Source organism: Chelonia mydas, chromosome 10, assembly GCF_015237465.2.
Source record: "Chelonia mydas isolate rCheMyd1 chromosome 10, rCheMyd1.pri.v2, whole genome shotgun sequence".
NCBI lineage: Eukaryota > Metazoa > Chordata > Testudines > Cheloniidae > Chelonia > Chelonia mydas.
In genome coordinates this window covers 40,682,537-40,701,908 of record NC_051250.2, presented here as the reverse complement: position 1 = coordinate 40,701,908, position 19,372 = coordinate 40,682,537, and the positions used below count along the sequence as shown (strand labels likewise).

The 19,372-nt window shown below is 50.7% G+C and overlaps 1 protein-coding gene across 2 annotated transcripts in view; it reads left to right on the top strand.

Moving 5' to 3' along the window:
* Positions 1-1,250: 1,250 nt before the first annotated feature.
* The window catches only part of CD276 (CD276 molecule), a 95,456-nt gene continuing 77,334 nt past the window's right edge, over positions 1,251-19,372 (top strand). Inside the window, exon 1 of one of the 2 annotated variants that reach the window (XM_043524038.1) lies at positions 1,251-1,296. The gene's annotated coding sequence lies outside the window, so the exon portion shown is untranslated. Of the gene's footprint in view, positions 1,297-4,840; positions 5,066-19,372 lie in introns of those variants that run through there. The other variant, XM_007059911.4, reaches the window with a different exon arrangement.

Sequence of the window (19,372 nt, the reverse complement as noted above, 5' to 3'; positions counted from 1 at the left end):
TGGGGAGGCTTGAGAATAAACTACCAAGCAGTTGCCTTAGCAATGTGAGCACAGACCAGAGCCTTTGTCTTCAGGACACTGAAATCAATCAGGTTCTTAAAAGAAGAACTTTGTTTATAAAGAAAAAAGTAAACGAATCACAAAATTAGGATGGAAGGTAACTTTACAGGGTAATAAAAAGATTTTAAAACACACACTATTCCCCCCTGGGCTCAGCTTCACAGTTACAAAAAGAGGAATGAAACTACCTCTGTAGGATAGGAAAATTCACAAGCCAAAACAAAAGATAACCTAATGCATTTCCTTGTCCTACTCACAGTTTCTGTGGTTTTAGATGGATTATTCTAGGTATATTTTCAGGAGATATTGTACCTACTTGGCTTCTCCCTCCATCCAGAGAAGGAACAACCCACACAACAACCAACAAATCCTTCCCCACCAGATTTGAAAGTATCTTCTTTTCTCATTAGTCCTTCTGGTCAGGTTCCAACTAGGTTATTTGAAGTGCTTAACCCTTTACAGGTAAGGCAATCCAGTTCAGCTGCCAAGGATACATAAATACTATCGAGCCATATACTTCTACTTTCTGTGAGCTCCTTGGCCACAGCTGAGGATCTGGGGCTATAACTTCCGATGTAGAGATCATTTTTCATCTCAAATGATCATGAAGCTCTTTACAGAGTGTCAGTGATCACTTACTCATCAATGGAATGCAGTCACTGCTTGGGTGGAGCACAGCTGCCATTGTGTGCCAGAAAAAACAAACATACAACCCTTTGAAGGAAGAGAGAAGAAGAATTTCTCCTGATAAAACTATAGGGGGATTTAGGGAGATGGAAATCGGCCATTACCTGAGTTAGAATTTAGCCTATCCACACTACTACCCTCTATTGGATGAGATCAGAACTACTTAGCTATGTGTGGTAAACCCTATATGGATGGGAACTAGCAGAGATTCTCCTTTAGCTTATTTGGTAGATGTCTGTGTCTTTTGGAGCCTGAGGTTCTGTCTCTGCTGTTGCCCTGAAATCCCAAGTGGCCACAGTGTGAAATGCTAAACGTCCACAGATTTGTTGCTGTAATGGGGTGGTTACCCCGCTCCGGCCCTGAAGGGTTAAAAGCAGCCTTGGAGAGGGCTGTGGCTGGGTACAGCTAAGCTGATTGGGGGAAGCAGCCACAGCTGGGGCTACGCCCCAATCAGGCCACAGCTGGCCCTTATAAGAGGGCTGTGGGCCAGAAGCTAGAGGAATCTCACTCTAGCACTGGAGTAAGAAGGGCTAGCTGTTTGGGAACAAGGTACCTTAAGTGGAGCAGTGCTGGGGAAGGGCAAAGGGAGCTGGGGAGCTCCAGCCTGGTAAACCCCCAGGCTGCAGGCCTTGGTAAAGGCCCAGAAATGTACTGGGGCTGCAGAGGGGCAGCCTGGGAATAGGCAGAGGCAGTTGGTCCTAACCCCTTGCCAGTGATGAGTGGCTATTATATTGCAGTCTGCCCCAGTGAGCAGGGGCTAGATGATGACTGGCAGTAGCCACTGAGGCAAGGTGGATTTAGAGGGTTGGAATTTCCCCAGGGAGGGGAGACCCAGAGTGTAGGGGTACTGCTGGGGCAGAACCCTGAGCTAAAGTGGCACTGGGGGCCAGTGGCAGGTGAGACACTGGCCTGCAGAGGGTGCTCTGGGCTGGAAGAGTTAATTCCTGAGATGACCAGCAGGAGGTGCTGTGCTGGTGAGTCTTCACCTCACTACTGTTGCCAATGATCTAAGCCTATAGTTCTAACCAGCTGTTGAATGGGAAAAAAAGAACAAACATTAGCACCTCCCAGATAAACACCGGGAGAACTGAGAAGCAGAAAGCTGACCTTCAGCCTACTCTTTGCTTTCTGCTCACTATCTCCATGCCACTTCTGAAGCCCTGTCAGAATACTAAGGTCTTGCCAAGATAATGGAAACTTCCCTTCCAGCTTTCACTTGGCTCCTTGATCAAATATTAGATGAATGCAAAATTAAAATGGCAGATTGCTCTTTTTCCTCTTCTCCCCCCCCCCTTTTGGGGAGGGGGCAATGGCTTCATTATTAAGCACATTTTTATGGACATACCTTGGATAGTTCATTTTCTGAGAAGGAAAAATTAGCCAGAAATAATCATTTGGACAAAGAACATACAGTATTTGAATTCCTTCCTGCAACTCTTTTATTAATTCCAAGCAGACTTGGGAGGGTCTAATTTAAACTTTAAACTGAATTTCAATTCCTCAATCTGCCTTCATTTTCAATTATTTCTTTTGAGTTTTATGGTTGTTTGGATTGGGAAAAAAAAGTCAACAATGCTCAGATACTGATTGTTACTTCCTCAGAGCCTAATGAGGGCAGTTGTCAGGATCTGTGGCAGACTCGAAGTGAAATCCTATATGAAAACCATGCTATCTGATAATATTGATATTTAGAGAACTGATTGCCAGACGGAACGAACAGCCAACTTCCCCCCCCCCGCCCCAAACAAAAACAAACAACCAGCATCAATTGCCTACAAGTGCCCTGTGTTGCATGTAAGCCCTTTGTGGGTAGGGATTGTTTTTGTTCTGTTTGTATAGCACCTAGCACAATGGGGTTCTGGTCTGTGACTGCAGCTCCTAGGTACTACTGCAATATAAATAATGCTTGTAACTTAACCTCTCCAGGCCTTTTGATGGCTCAGGATATCAACTGTTTTTTGCATTGAGGGAGAAACTGACAGTGACAGACATTTACTGATTACAATCAAATTCTGCCACTTTTAAAATCACTTGAAAGATCTGATCCTGTAAGGTGCTGAATATTTGCAACTCTCTCTGAAATCAACAGGGCTTATGAATATTCTGCTTGTCTCAGAACCAGGCTTTTCCTTGGCGGAAACTGAGGCACAGTTTATCACCTAAAGTGACTCTGGGTGCCCCAATTTTTGGGTGGTAAACATGAGACAGCTTGTGTCTGCTTTTCTGAAGTGCTTTTCCCTCCAGTTGAGCTCAGTGGCAAGTGTTCAGCACCTGTGAAAATCAGGTTGCAGGTATCTCAAGTTGAGCACCCCAAAAAACCCAGTTGCACTGCTGACTTGTCCAGCATCAAAGAGAACCCAGGTCTCCTGACTTAGGGCTTGTCTACACTACAGAGCCTTTCCCAGTATACGCAAAAAGAAAAGGAGTACTTGTGGCACCTTAGAGACTAACCAATTTATTTGAGCATAAGCTTTCGTGAGCTACAGCGTATGCTCAAATAAATTGGTTAGTCTCTAAGGTGCCTCAAGTACTCCTTTTCTTTCTGCTTACAGCAGAGTTGCAAAATACACAGTCTTGGCCAGCTGAGCAAGACTCTTATTAGACAGGAGGGAAAGGGAGAGGGAAGAAATAAGGTGGGGAAGAAAAAGAACACATATGGTGTGTGGGACAAAGTCTCACGTACCAGATGGTATTTGGGATTTAGCCAGAGCCAGTGGAGATGCCAATGTTATCTGGGTCCCTCTTTCTTGACCCAGTCTGGTCAGGGCATATCTCAGGATCAGGACAATGAAGGTCCAAGGTCACAGGAGATGGTGGGAGTGACAGCCATGATGGTGAAGCTTGGGCCTGAGTTAAGCTGGGAAGCAGGGCTTTGTCAGCCAGAGAGAATCAGAGAAGCAGCAAAGGGAGCAGAGCCACAGCAACAAAAGCCAGAGAAGTAGGCCAGGGAGCAGACCTGCGCTGGGAGGAGAGCTGCAGCAACCAGAGCCAGAGAAGCAGCCCAGGGGGCTGGAGGCAGAGCAGCAGCAGTGCTGGGGCTGGAGCAGTCTGGAGCTGGGTGCGGTGAGCATCTGGGGAGTGCGAGGGGGACTCTGGGCAGCAGGTCCAGTGTAGGGAGACACCCCCAGGCAGAAAGATGCCTTGCAGGCCAGGCTTGGAGGGGGAATGTAACCCCGCTAGAGAAGTGGGGGGAGGCTGACGCTAGGAAGAAGGGCCCTACCACCTCCAAAGCAAGTGTCCGACCTGCGGCATCCCTGCAGCATGGCCTGGGCAGGAGGCCTGGGATATGTGAGGAACAGACTGTGAACTGCCCTGACATTTCAGCGATGGCTATTCGTGGTTCCCTGTGCCCACAGAGCAGGGTGATGGGTTTTTCTTTGACCTTTTCCATTTCCCCTCTTATTTTTTGTAATTAGTTGCTGTTTAATAAATTGTATTTGCTTTAAACTGTTTGTAATGATCAGTGGGTCAGGGAAGCATCCAGAATGGGGACACCCTAAGTGATCATGACAATGTTGGGGGGTCAAGCCCCCAGAAGTCCTGAGCCCAGCCTTGTTGGGGTTACAAGGACTCTGCCACACCAGAGAGTGGAAAGGGAGCCCTCAAGGTCAGGCAGGCCTCTGGGTAAAGGGAGTGAGGACTCAGCTCCTTTCGCTAGCCCTCTTCACCGGGGTAGTGTATAAGCTAGGAAAGTTCCCCACAATAGCGGGATGATTTAGTTGGTGTTGGTCCTACTTTGAGCAGGGGGTTGGGCTAGATGACCTCCTGAGGTCCCTTCCAACCCTGATATTCTATGACCGTTCCCCCTCTTGCACAGGTGTCCCCCCTGACGCCCCTTCGAACGCAATGGAGGGGAGGTTGGGGTAGGAGGATGAAGGGTTTGCTGTAACACAGGCACCGTCTCTCCGAAGTAGGGTAAGTTAAGTTGGCCTGTCCACCGGCTGCTCCTCACCCCATTTTCCCAGCGCCAAGAACCCGAGACCCGCCTGCAGCCCCACCTCTCGCTCCCAACCCTGCCCAGCAGCTCCCCAGGCCTGCCCGGATCCGGGCCCCTCCCGGGGGCAGCCGGCCTAGCCAATCGGGTAGCTCCCCCGCAGCCTGGGGGCCGGGATGAGATCACTCCCGGCTCAGGCAGGCGGCCCCCACTGCTCCCAGCTGGTGCCGCGCTATCCTCCGCCTCTGCCCGCTTCTCCCGTGGAGTTCGCTGCAAGGCCTGCCTTGTCCGGCCGGCTCGGGGCCCTGGCCGCTGCCCCCCGTAGCAGGCGGGGGAAGAAACCGGCCGGTTCCGCTGCGTACTGCCGCCGCCGGGCCAGTCTGGGTGAGTGCTCGCGGGGCCATTGTTTGAATGAGGGGCTGGGCGGGGAGCAGCCCGCAGCTGCTGGAGGGAGAGAAACTGGGCCCGGCCGGGGAGGTGTTCAGCCGCCGTCGCTTGCAGTTCCCCTGCGAGTTTGCAAGGAGGGGGCTGCCCCATGCTTGCGGGAGGGGTGGGGTTAGCCAAAGCACCAGGGGAGTTAGGTACACACCGCCTAACTCCCCTGGGCGCTTTGGCTACCCCCACCCTAGAGCCACGCACCCCTTTATAGTGCATATCCTTCTTGCCACATTTATCGATGCCTATCTACTGGAGACACGCTGCAGTGTGTGTCTCATAAAAATCACTCATTAAGTTCACTGTGTGCTCAGTCTTAGCATCGCCAGGAGCTCTGCCTGGCTGCGGGACCGAGACATCCCTAGGAACGTCCAGCTGGATTAGGAACATTTTAAGAGGGAGCAAAGAGCCGGCGTGGACCGCGCTGGTTTTCGGAACTGGAGGCCGCTTGGCGTGGCCCGCTGGGGCAGGAGGGAGTACTGTGGCGTTCAGTGCGGGAAGAAGCTGGCTAGCTGCTGTTTCTCTGTCACGCGCCTAGAGCAGGAGGTTTGCTGGCCAGAGCGAGCTTCCTGAGTGACTGAAGAGATGGGGAGGGATCCAAGGCACCAATATAAGATTTTTCTGCCTAGGGTGTCCTGGGGAAAGGGAGGGCCACGCTTCACAATCCTCATCTAGACAGGAACCAGACCTGCTTGGGAGACTCTGCGTCCTGGTTAGGATACTATGCTATCCACCACTGTGGGCACATGTTCTCTCCCCCACCCTATTATTGTTCCTGGAAGTAGCTGTGTCAGTAGCATGGTGCATGTGGCAATAATGCTGGAAAATGCTGATTGCAGAGCTTTGGTGTCAGGCTGGGAAGGTGGTGCTTATAAAACTGCAGGCACACAGCGTGGGTTGAGTGGCATTGTTGCAGGCACAGGGTGGGCTCTTGACCCCAGACCTAGTTCCATCAGGGAGCTCTGTGTGTTCTTAGCCAGAAACAAATCCCTGTGTGAAGTTCCCACTGGGCAATGGGTGCCCATAAGTATGCCAGCTGGCTCCAGCGTTTGGGAAAATGGACATGTTCCAGCCATAACTGGATGAGAACCTTTGCCCAGAATTAAACCGAACACTATGTTCCAAAAAAGTTCAATTAAAAGGGACATTGTCAACTTGAAAATTACATTTCTCTCTGAAAATACCTGCTGTACTTACAGATGACACTTCGATTCCTATTGGTGAAAGAGACAAGAGGGGGAAACAACTCTATTTCTTTTCCAGTTCATTTTGTGCATTTGACAACAATTGCCATGTTGCCGGTTTCATTGTTTCGTTGCAATCAGATGCATTCTCATCTTAAGGCTTAGCATGAGAACATCATTCCTAGTCTGTACTCCTCGGCAAGGCGCTCACTTATGACACGCTCTGTCCCAGATCCCGGTCTGCAGGAAACTCACCCCTTCACATCTTAATAGATCTGTAAGGCTAGGATGGATCACTGTGATCTAGTGTGGCCTGCATGACACAGATCTTAGAGTTTCTCTCAGTGATTGCTCATTAAACCCTATCTTCTGGGTGAGCAAATGTGCAAGTACTTATATGGCTCCCATCATCACGTTATGTGAGCACCTCTAACGCACTCGTCTTAGTCTCTCTGGCTGTTGGTCTCTAAGTCACTTGACCAAGTCCCCCATTCTTCAGCATAGCAGGGAATTAAACCCAGATCTCCTGAGTCTCTGGCTAGCGCCCTAAGTGGTGGACAGTCCTTCCTGTGTACCAGGCCCTGCAAGAGGGTGGTCAGTAATGGAGCTGAAACAGAAACTAAAGAGGCAGCTGGCAGGAGTGTGCAGAGTGGAAGGGCAAGGGTGGGCCTGAGCACGTTAATTGGTTCCAATTCCGTTCCACCCCAAAGACCCTTCTGAACATGAGCCAAGACAACACGAACCCCTCTAATAGCTTTAAAGAAATAGGGATGTTTTCAAGTCAATACTATTTAAAGGGGGATCTTTAAAAAAAAATCCAGTTTCTGATAATTTGACAATTAGATTCAAGTGGACAGTATCCCTTTAAATGACCTCCCCCTCCCCTTGCCCCCCAGTTCTGAGGTGTGATGGGAAAAGTAGAGATGGCGATCAAGATTAGAGATCAGAGAAGTATTTCTAGCCCCACCGGAATAGTTTTCTAAGGCTCCTTAAAAAGGATAAAGTTTGGGCACTGAAACTCCAAGGCTCATCTGTCATTGGTCTGGAATTGGTGCTGGCTGTTCGTCCTTGCTCCAGGAAGAGGAAATTAGGAAGTCTTTCAGCATCCTGTTTTCTTGTGCCATGGCAGGAAGACTGGGGTTGGGGCCTGAGGGTGGAGAGAGCAAAGCTGGACTTTGGAGGAAGCCAGCTGGGAGGGGGAGAAGCAAAGATGGATGCAAGAGGAAGCCAGTCGCTCAGCATGGCTGTCTGGAAACTTGTGCAGACCGTGCTTCATTGATTAGTACAACTTCCTGGTACAAGTGTTAGGGGAACTGACTAGGGCCGTGCTCCTCTTGACCTGCTGCTTACAAAAAGGAAGAAAGAAGAGGAGCAAAATATAGACCCTGGACTTCAGAAAAGCAGACTTAGACTCACTTAGGGAACTGATGGGCAGGATCCCCTGGGAGGCTAATATGAGGGGGCAAGGAGTCCAGGAGAGCTGGCTTTATTTTAAAGAAGCCTTATTGAGGACACAGGAACAAACCATCCCGAAGTGCAGAAAGCATAGCAGATATGGCAGGCAACCAGCTTGGCTTAACAGTGAAATCTTCGGTGAACTTAAACTCAAAAAGGAAGCTTACAAGAAGTGGAAATTTGGACAGATGACTAGGGAGGAGTATAAAAATATTGCTAGAGTATGCAGGGGTGTAATCAGGAAGGCCAAAGCACAGTTGGAGTTGCAGCTAGCAAGGGATGTGAAGGGTAACAAGAAGGGTTTCTACAGGTATGTAAGCAACAAGAAGAAGGTCAGGGAAAGTGTGGGACCCTTAATGAATGGGGGAGGCAAAGTAGTGACAGATGTGGAAAAAGCTGAAGTACTCAATGCTTTTTTTGCCTTGGTGTTCACAGACAAGGTCAGCTCCCAGACTGCTGCACTGGGCAGCACAGCATGGGGAGTAGGTGAGCAGCCCTCAGTGGTGAAAGAACAGATTAAAGACTATTTAGAAAAGCTGGACATGCACAAGTCCATGGATCCAGATCTAATGCATCCAAGGGTGCTGAGGGAGTTGGCTGAAGTGATCGCAGAGCCATTGGCCATTATCTTTGAAGATTCGTGGCGATCGGGGGAGGTCTCGTACAATTGGAAAAAGGCAGATATAGTGCCCATATTTAAAAAAGGGAAAAAAGAGAACTTGGTGAACTACAGACCAGTCAGCATCATTTCAGTCTCTGGTAAAATCATGGAGCAGGTCCTCAAGGAATCCATTTTGAAGCACTTGGAGGAAAGGAAGGTGATCAGGAACAGTCAACATGGATTCATCAAGGGCAAGTCATGCCTGATCAACCTGATTGCCTTCTATGATGAGATAACTGGCTCTATGGATATGGGGAAAGCAGTGGATGTGATATATATTGACTTTAACAAAGCTTTTGATACGGTCTCCCACAGTATTCTTGCCAGCAAGTTAAAAGAAGTATGGATTGGATGAATGGACTATAAGGTGGATATAAAGCTGCCTAGATTGTCGGGCTCAACGGGTAGTGATCAATGGCTCGATGTCTAGTTGGCAGCCGGTATCAAGCAGAGTGCCCCAGGGGTCGGTCCTGGTGCCGTTTTTGTTCAACATCTTTATTAATGATCTGGATGATGGGATTAATTGCACCCTCAGCAAATTCGACACTAAACTGGGGAGAGAAGTAGGTATGATGGAGGGTAGGGATAGAGTCCAGAGTGACCTTGACAAATTGGAGAATTGGGCCAAAAGAAATCTGATGAGGTTCAACAAGGACAAGTGCAGAGTCCTGCACTTAAGAAGGAAGAATGCCATGCACTGCTACAGGCTGGGGACTGACTGGCTAAGCAGCTGTTCTGCAGAAAAGGACCTGGGGATTACAGTGGATGAGAAGCTGGATATGAGTCAGCTATATGCCCTCGTTGCCAAGAAGGCCAATGCAATATTGGGATGTATTAGAAGGAGCATTACCAGCAGATTAAGGGAAGTGATTATTCCCCTCTGTTCGGCACTGGTGAGGCCACATCTGAAGTATTGTGTCCAGTTTTGGTCCCCCCACTACACAAGGGATGTGGACAAATTGGAGAGAGTCCAATGGAGGACTATGAAAATGATTAGGGGGCTGGGGCATATGACTTATGAGGAGAGGCTGAGGGAACTGGGGTTATTTAGTCACAGAAGAGAAGAGTGAGGGGGGATTTGATAGCAGCTTTCAATTACCTGAAGGGCGGGTTCCAAAGAGGATGGAGCTTGGCTGTTCTCAGTGGTGGCAGATGACAGAAGAAGCAGCAATGGTCTCAAGTTGCAGTGGGGGAGGTCTAGGTTGGATATTCGGAAACACTGTTTCACTAGGAGGGTGATGAAGCACTGGAATGGGTTACCTAGGGAGGTGGTGGAATCTCCATCCTTAGAGGTTTTTAAGGCCCGTCTTGACAAAGCCTTCGCTGGGATGCTTTAGTTGGTGTTGGTCCTGCCTTGAGCAGGGGATTGGACTAGACAATCTGCTGACGTCTCTTCCAACCCATATATTCTATGATTGGGAGTTCTGGTAGCTCACAGCATTGTCCTGGCACTTAACTAAGGGGAGGTGCCAGGTCTGTAGTGTGCAGACCCTTCAATAACAAAGTGCTTGGGTTTATTTGATTGCCTAAGTGGTTTTCAGAGCTGATTGGCCAGAGAGAGCATACTCCAAGGTCTATTCAGCACATGTAGGCTGAGCCTGGTAGGCCCCTCCGCTCTCCTCCCACACTCCACAAACGAGATCAATGGAGGCAATATTTACACACCAGGTTTTGACACACAGAGATCAATCCCTGCCTGTGCTTTTGGCCAGAGGCAGCCAGATGACACTGTTTCTCCCCCCCCCCCCCCCCAAAATGAGTTTGAAACAGATGCTTCATTCAGATCCAGGATGTATAGAAGGGATGAGTGCACCGTAGAATGATTGCCTCTTCATCAGCTTATTAAGCACCAGTCACTCAGTGGCACCTGAAATAATGGAGAGAGAAAAGAGCCTCTTCCAGAGGTCGGGGGCAGAAAAAACAATGTCCAGGGCCTGGCAGGAGTGGTGTAGGGGTCTGAGCCTCACGTGTGATAGGTTAGTGCTATCTGGACACACATGATCAGCTTAGGCCTTCCAAGGCAGGTAAATGGGAGCCACCTGTGTGGGGAACTTTCAGGGAAGACCATAAAACCTCAAGGCCCTGCTTGCCCGACCTGGCTGAGCTGGGCTAGATTGGCCCTTAATGCCTTCAGGCATGCTGCATGGGCGCAGGGCCCATTCTCTACTGTCCTCAGAGAGAGTGGGGTGAGCCTTGTGGCCCATTCCCCTCCCACCCTCTTCCAGGCAGCCAGCAGCCATAGGGCAGAAAGAAGGGGGCAGAGCCTGCATTTTTAGCCCCACTATGGCTGGGCCCTTTGCATGGGCTCCTTGCTTTCACTTTAGGTCCCCAGGCAGAGGCTGGCTGCAGCTTGGTCCTAGCAATCTCAGAACACTTCTCCTAGGAAGTTACACTCAGGTATTCTTGATCTAAACTCCCCTGGTGTCCAGTCTGTCCTGTCAATGTGTGTGCACAAGTTGGCTGCTGCCCTGCACGCCAGAGGTGGATTTTGTAGCCCTGCTGAAATGTAGCCTTTGGGCTGGAGATGGGAGGAGCTAGAGGAATATAAATGCCCTTGTCCAGCCTAGCTGGGCCCCCCAGGCATTCCTTCTTGATCACCAATAGCTGTGGAACCTCACCAATAACTGAAGGGGTTGCCAGAGCCAGGGTATCGCAGCCAGGTCTGTGTAGCTGGAGGTAGAGTAGGGGTGCAGAGCTGGGGCTGGGTCCCTGCACACCTCAGCCCAGATTTTCAAACTCCGATACCAATACTTATGTACTATGGTAATGCCTAGGACCTGCAGTCATAGGTTAGGGCCCCATTGTGCTAGGTGCTGTATTATGACAGGGTTTGACTCACTCCCGCTGGCTTTTCTGGGGATTAGCTCTGTATGCAGGTGTACTCTCTTGTCTCACCAAGTGATGATCTCACCACCATCACTTCTGCTCCAGGGACTCATGTCACTCCCAGGATCGTGGAATCCTCTTCGTGACACAGCCCTTCAGCCATGCCACACTCCATGCTCCCCCGCTTCCAGAGGCCAGTATCACAGTCATAGAATCATAGACCTTAAGGTCAGAAGGGACCATTATGATCATCTAGTCTGACCTCCTGCACAACACAGGCCACGGAATCTCACCCACCAACTCCTGTAACAAACCCTTAACTTATGTCTGAGCTATTGAAGTCCTCAAATCATGGTTTAAAGACTTCAAGGTGCAGAGACTCCTCTAACAAGTGACCCGTGCCCCACGCTGCAGAGGAAGGCAAAAAAACCCCAGGGCCTCTGCCAATCTGCCCTGGGGGAAAAATGTCTAATCCTTTTTTGAATCCTCCTAAACTCTTGGCCTCAGTGATACCTTGTGGCAGTGAGTTCCACGGCTAACTATGCCTGGTGTAAAAATGTTTCTTTTTATCAGTTGCACATTGGTTGGCTATCAGCCTTATGCGACATCCCCTTGTTCTTCCCTCAGTCCAGCCATGGTCTCAGTGTCGAGAGGGGGCAGGGGGGACCCAGGCTCACTCAGAACTCCGGGTCCTGGCACAGGGACCCTGTAGGTGACTGCCACTTGCTGCGTCCCCACCGACTCCGCTGTAGATCTCCCTGGGCCACTTCCCCATGGCCCCAGAACTCTCTTTGCCCTTGCTTCAGGGCCTCAGCCTGCATTTCCCTGCAGCCCACCAGGAGCTACCTTTAACTCCCCGGGTCTCTGCCTGCAGTACTGCTATGTCCAGTGTGCTTGCTGCCCTCCGCCTGCAAGGTAGCCAGTCCACCTTCCTCCTCAAGCTTCAGGGGGTGACAAGCTGCTCTATACTGCAGCTCTTCTTATATGGGCCTGTCCGGCCCTGATTGGCTGCTCTTATAAGCCCTTCTGTGATTGGCTGCCTCCTACACACCATCCCCCTTAAGACCGACTGCCCTCAGGGGGAGAGGGTATTACCTTCCCTGCTTCCCCTGCAGTTGTGTCCGCAAGACATCCTTCTCCTGCCTCAATTTCTCTACCATGAGGAACTGGCTATTCTGCTCCATGGTGTCCCTGGTTTTCCCTCTCTGTCCTTTTGCATTATCTTTTGTGCTACTCGCAAGGCCAGCACATTGGCTTTCAGTTTTTCCCATAACCCTGGCCCTTACTCCGCAGGCTTTCCCAGTATCCCTTTTCCCAGGGTCTGAGCCCCTACCACAGCTTGTCCTGCTACAGTGTGGATTCCCTTGTCTCTCTGGGTCCTCTCCATCCCAGTCGTCATATCCATCATCTCCCTACCAGCCCCTGCTGAGTGTGGGAGATGGCCCCCTGCCTGGTCCATGGTCATCACTGCCACATTCCTCTTGGCAGTCCCTGGCCTAGCCGGATTCCTGGGCAGCCCTCTTCTATCCCACCTTCTCCTAAGGGGGCAGTGCTGTTTGATATGGCCCTCTTCATGGCACCAGAAGCAAGTCCTTTGCCTTCCCTTGGCCATGTTCCTCTCATTGTTCTTCCCTTGCTCAGCCCTTTCCCCTGGGTTAGCTTCGGCCCTGCAACTAAGAGGGCACTCCCTCCTCAGGTGCCCCTGTTGCCCACAGACCCAACATGCCCATCCCTGCCCTGTTCTCCTCACAGGTGGGACTCTTTGGGCCCTCACTTCTTCCCAGTCTCCGGGAGAGGCTTCTGTCCCCTAACCTCTCTCAAATAGTCTTTCCAATTCCCCTTGTATCAGGGGCAGCAGTCAAACAGTCTCTGAGTCTCTCACTGAGTCCCCTTCCCTCAGGGGTGACGGAATACCCATATTCTCCAACACTTGTAACAGGGTTGACTCACCACTGCAGCGCCTCCTGATGGCTGTCCTGGGGATTAGCTATATATGCTAGTGCGTCCCCCTCTGGTGGCATCTTCCCACTGTCACTTCTGCTCCAGGGACCCACATTGCTCCCAGAACCACAGCACCCTGCTTGTGACACAGCCCTTCAGCTGTACCACACTCCTTGTTCCCCCCTTCCTGGAGACAGTATTATAGTCTAGCCACTTCCCCAGTCGTGAGTGGGACACAGGCCCACCCACTACTCCAGGTCACGGGCCAGGGGCCCTGTAGATGACTGCCACTTTCAGTGTCCTTGCTGACTCCTCTGTAGATCTCCCTGGGCCAATTCCCCGCAGCCCTAGCACCCTCTTTGCCCTTGTCTCAGCCTGAGAGATCCCTGCACCCTGCCAGGAGCTGCCTTTAGTTCCTTGGGTCTCTGCCTGCAGCACTGCTATGTCCAGGGTGCATTCTGCCCTCTGCCTGCAAGGTAGCCAGTTCACCTCCCTCCTCAAGCTCCAGGGAGGTGACTGAAACTGCACTGTACTGCAGCTCTTCTTATATGGGCCTGTCCGGCCCTGACCGGCTGCTCCTATAAGCCCTTCTGTGATTGGCTGCCTCCTATGCATCCTCCCTAGGGCACTATTAACCCCTGAGAGCCCAGTGTGGGGCAGACGCCCCATCACATTTATTAACACAGGACAAAAAGTGGTCCCCCTCCCCTTATTTAGGTCCATCAATGGCTATTAGCTAGGATGGGTAGGAATGGTTGTCCCTAGCCTCTGTTTGCCAGAAGCTGGGAAAGAACGACAGGGGATGGATCACTTGATGATTACCTGTTCTGTTCATTCCCCCTGGGGCACCTGGCACTGGCCACTGTCGGAAGACAGGATACTGGGCTAGATGGACCTTTGGTCTGACCCAGTAGGGCCATTCTTATGTTCTTAAGAGTGTACACACTTTGGTACTCACTCTGTGTGTGCATGTGCATGCAGCCCTCTCCCCAATGCCTCTGTCCATGTCATGTGCAGCTGAAAGTCTCTTTATGCGCGGCGTTCGAGATCATGCTTCCCAGGGCGCCATCCTACACAACCAGTGTCTGGGATTCTCCACCAATCCTCCTCTGAGCCCCTCCCCTCCCCTCCGTCCTGGGCTCCCTCTCCACAGGGAACTGCCCCCGGTTCAGCCAGGCCCAGGGCACTTGAGAGCACGTCATTACCGCTGCTGCTCCTTCTGGTGTTCCTTTGGTGAGGAAACCCATACCAGGCCTTGCCTTGTCCCTGGGCTCCGAGATCATGGGCATCGATCAGGGTATTACCTTCAGCCCAGCTTCAGAGACCCAGCTAGGGAGAAGAAGGGCCAGAGCTGGAGTGGGAGGGGATGAGGAGCCTGGCTGGGCTCAGGAGCCAGACCCCTGCCCCTTACCCATGGCTCAGCAGGAGGGGACATCTGAGCAGCTGCTGCTGGTGCAGACGCTGGTGCAGACTGTGGTGCAGCCACAGCCCAGTAGAGAATAGTTTCCACTCTCTCCACCTCTCTGCTGAGCCCATAGGTCTGGACTTCTGCTCTCCCCCAGCCTGCAGGCCCCAAACTGATGGGAGCCTTGAACTGTTCTCTCCCTCACCCCCAAAGATCCCCAAATGGGATGTGTTGCGGGGGAAGCAGGAGAAGAGAGGGAGAGAAGTGGACAGTTCCCCAATGTGGGGGAATGCCTAAGTGGGGAAGGGGTGAAATGCCAGGGACGAAGGATTACCCAGTGAGTAGGGCACTAGCCTAGAACTTGGGAGACTTGAATCTAACTCCCTGCTCTACCACAGACATCCTGTGTGACCCTGGGCTAGTCACTTAGTCTCTCCGGTCCCCGTCTGTACAATGGGGACAAAAGCACTGCCCTACCTCAGGGAATGTTGTAAGGTTATGCGCATTAGGCACTCGGATCCTGTGGTCATGGAGCTGTTTACGTACCTTAGATGGCGAGATTTCCAAAGTGTTGGGAAAGGACAATTCCCAAAGCAGTGTAGGGGTTCCCAGGGATGCACGGCAGGGAGTTAATGGGCAGAAGAGGGGTGGCTTCATAAATGTGTTTCTCTTATAAAATATCTGCCTTTAGCTAAATAAATACTGCATTTCAAGAGGCACATTCTGCACTGGGAGAATTAGCCTATTGCTAGTGAACTTGTTATTCCTGGCCCCTAGACTCTGGTGAAAGGATAATTTGCCTCCTTCCCCAAAGAACAAGTTTGACACCCCTTCTATAGCCCCGCCTCTCCCAGCATTCCCTGCTGTGCTGGCCCCATTCTAGGCTAAAATCAGGCAGAGACTGATCTCTTAAAAGGCCAGCCTGGCCTATTGCAGTTTGGAAACAGGCTATTCCTTGCTGGTTTTTCTCTTGCTGCTGGGGGAGGGTAAGGGTTGGAACCAGGAATGGATGAAAGAATCTGTCCCAGTGTAGGGGGTTTTGGATTGCTAGAGAGAAACTATTGGGGCTAGCACAAATCCTCACCTCTCCTCTGAGAGAAATACTTTAAAGGAGATCGGGTAAAGGCAAAAGGAAAATCTTCCTTCAGACATTTTTGAAACCTTGGTGCATAATTTTAAACACATGGATAAGGGCAGATTGGTTAGGTTGTTTTCTTGTTGGATCATTTCCACTTAAGAGTTGGCCAGGGCAGAACTTTCAGTTCAATATGCAGGATACAAATGCAGTGTTGCCAGTCCTTGCAATATTGGATGTTTTACTTACAGCTCCAGCTTCTGGAGACAAGGATTATGAAGGAATCCCATCTTCCTATTTTTAAATGAGTTTCTAGCCCTCATGGTTGCAGAGAAGCTTGAAAATGTGACCCGAGTGCATCTTAAAGGTCAAAATCCAGAGGGCAAAGAACTCCAGTTTTTTTAATCCCCTGATTTTTAAACCGGTGTTAGGATTGTTGGGGCCCTGATTCATGATTTTTGAACATTTGGAGTTGTCCTGTGCAAATGATGGGTTTTAATACCTGAACTAAAAAGTGGATTATGCCTGAGCTGATAACTTCAGTGCACTTCCTAATGAGCAAGTGTCCTCTTCACAAACCACCGCAGCTGACACTAAGTCCCCCCCATGTTCATGATCTCAGCGGAGAGGCTGAATTCCCCTTTCAGCCTAGCTTTGGTCTCTTCGTGTTTGTGCTGGGAGAACCTTGCTCTGCTCTGAAGCTAACTGGAGGACTTCAGTGTCGAGGTGCCACACAGATTCCTTTGCTCCAGCACTCTAACCATGTACAGTAAAAGAAACCATTATTAATTTGCTTTTCCTGTGCTGGTAGGAGCATCAGTTGGACAAGCCACACTTCCCTAGGAAGAGCAGGTTGAGGGAGCAAGAGCATGTAACTGGAGCTCTGCAAATCTGTGGCTATCTGCTTTACAATCGTGGATATCTGCATCCGCAGACCTCATACACTTGGGGCAAGCTTGTCTAACAGGTGTGCTGTGCACTGGCTTAGCATGTGTGAGCATAACTCTCTCTAGTAGCAACTATAATGCCCTGCTACTTAAGTGTGGTTCATGGTTATTCTTTTCGCTCAAGTGGTTCTTGTGCAGAAGGTGTTAGGTTTGATTCCTTTGGGTGCTTAGAGGATCTATGCAAAGGGGATAGGTTCTTTTCATATCACATGATGCTTTCTAGGGAGTAAAGTACTCTTCTGAAATGGAGGTAGAAATTCTGTATCTCTCTAAAAATGGAGTTCACTAGTAAATAGTGCATGGTAACTAGTGATTTATGCTCTGTGTGGTTTGTATTTAGTTTACTAAACAGCACATGCTCTGTGAAAGTGTGTTAACCAAGATTTTAAATTGTTTACATGTTTGGTGAAGTGACTTCATCTGTTCATATACTGTTCAGGGCCAGATTCTGATATAGGGTTGCCAGGTATCTGGTTTTCGACTGGAATGCCCAGTCGAAAGGGGATCCAGGCTGCTCTGGACCGGAGCATTAAAAGTCTGGTCAGCTGCGCAGTGGGGGCCTGGGGCTAAGGCACGCTCCCTGCCTGCCCTTGCTCTGCGCGGTTCCTGGAATTGATCACCAGGTCCCTGTAGCCCCTAGGTGCTGGGGCAGCCAAGGATTGGGAGGCTTCGTGCGCTGCCCCCGCCCCGAGAGCCAATGGGAGCTGCAGAAATGGCAGGGAACCGCGACCAATGAGAGCTGTGGGGGCAGTGTCCACATGCGCAAAGGCAGCGCGCACCATGCAGAGCCTTCTGGCTGCCCATACGCCTAGAGGCTGCAGAGATCTGGTGGCTGCTTCCTCGGAGTCATGGTAAGTGCCGCCAGGACCCTGCATCCCAAACCCCTCATCCCTGGCCCCACTCCAGAGCCCACACCCCTACCCGCACTCCGAACCCCTCGGCCCCAGCCCGGAGCCCTGTCCTGCATCCCAAACCCCTCATCCCTGGCCTCACCGCAGAGCCCAGACTCCCAGCCCGAGCCCTCACCCCCCCGCATCCCAACCCTCTGCCCCAGCCCGGAGCACCCTCCTGCACCCCAAACCTCTCAACCCCAGCCCACTCCAGAGCCCATACCCCATCCTACACCCCAACCCCCTGCCCCAGCCTGGTGAAAGTGACAGAGAGAGGGGGGATGGAGTGAGTGGGGGCAGGACCTTGGAGAAGGGCCAGGGCATGGGCGGGGCCTTGGAGAAGGGACAGGGCAGGGGGAGGGGCAGGTGTGTTCCGTTTTGTGTGATTAGAAAGTTGGCAACCCTACCAAAGTAATATCTTTACGGCACAAATAAGGTCCATTCGCTTCAATGGGACTTGATCAGGAAGTTAGTTCCAGCTCAGTGTGGGTGTGCCAGAATCTGTCCCTGAGACAGGGTGACCACCCAGCCCTTATTTTAAGATGTATTCCCATGGTATATTTCAGTTCTGATACATTACATTTCAAACAATAAATTGAAGCTTATGGTAATTGCATTGTATACTTGGGAGCAGAAGACATGTACACTTGAGAGAAGAAATACATATGCTAAGAGAATTGTGTGTCTCTAAAATGTCCCTTTAAAATTAAGGATTCTCCTCCCCCTTTTGTTTAATGTTTTCCTCTAATTTTCCATTCAACAAAGGTGGCTCCCTCACCCTGAGATTCCCTGGAGCCTCCTGCAGGCTAAAGGAATTCTTAAAAATACAGTCAAACAGGACAAAGTCCCCGATTCAGCCACTCTGTGAAACAAATAACAAAATCTTCCTCCAGGCAACCCAATACCGGTTTAAGATCACTGGACTGCAGTATACCTCGCAGGACCGCAGCCCTGGGCTTTGTGGGACCAAGGTGTGGCCTGGTTCTGGCATCAGCAATGCCCTCCTTGAAAAGGCTATCTGGAAATATCATGGGCTGTGAGATCCAGTGCTAATTAAGTGTAGAATGTGACTGTAATTGTTCATGGGAGCGTGGCACTAATTTATATGGCTGTGCTGGCTGTGATTTATACTGCTGTATAAATCATGTATTTCCCTAAACTGCGGACTGGAAACACTTACATGTCCAGGATATGTAAACTGGAGATTATATCCCGGAGCACTGATTTACATACACACATGACCTTCATTTCTCATGCAGAGTGAACAGTGTTTGGCCTTCAGTGTCTGGAGGGTTAGAACTTAAACCTGTGTGTTCCCTAGAGCAGGGGTTCTCAACCTTTTTTCTTTCTGAGGCCCCTCAACACGCTATAAAAGCTCCACGGCCCACCTGTGCCACAACAACTCTTTTCTGCATATACAAGCCAGGGTCAGTGTTAGGGATGGCAAGCAGGGCAATTGCTCAGGGCCCCATACCACAGGGGGTATGGATGGCCCCATAACTCCATAAAGCTAAGTTGCTCAGGCTGTGGCTTCAGCCTGGGTGGTGGAGCTCAGAGCCCGGTCTGCAGACCTGCATGGCTGGGCTTCGGCTTTCTGCCCTGGGCCCTAATGAGTCTAATGCCAGCCATGCTTGGTGGACCCCCTGAAACCTGCTCATGGCTCCCTTGGGGGCCCCAGACCCCTGGTTGGGAACCATTGCCATATCATCAGAGTGGGTCACTGTGACTTAGATGTTAATTATTGAAGCCTGACATTCCCTGTGTGCAGTGGGCATTATCTGTCTCTTACAGATGGGACCCTGAGACACAGAGAGGTGAAGTGACTTGCCTGAAATCACACAGCAAGTGGCAGAAGGACATTTGAAACCCAGA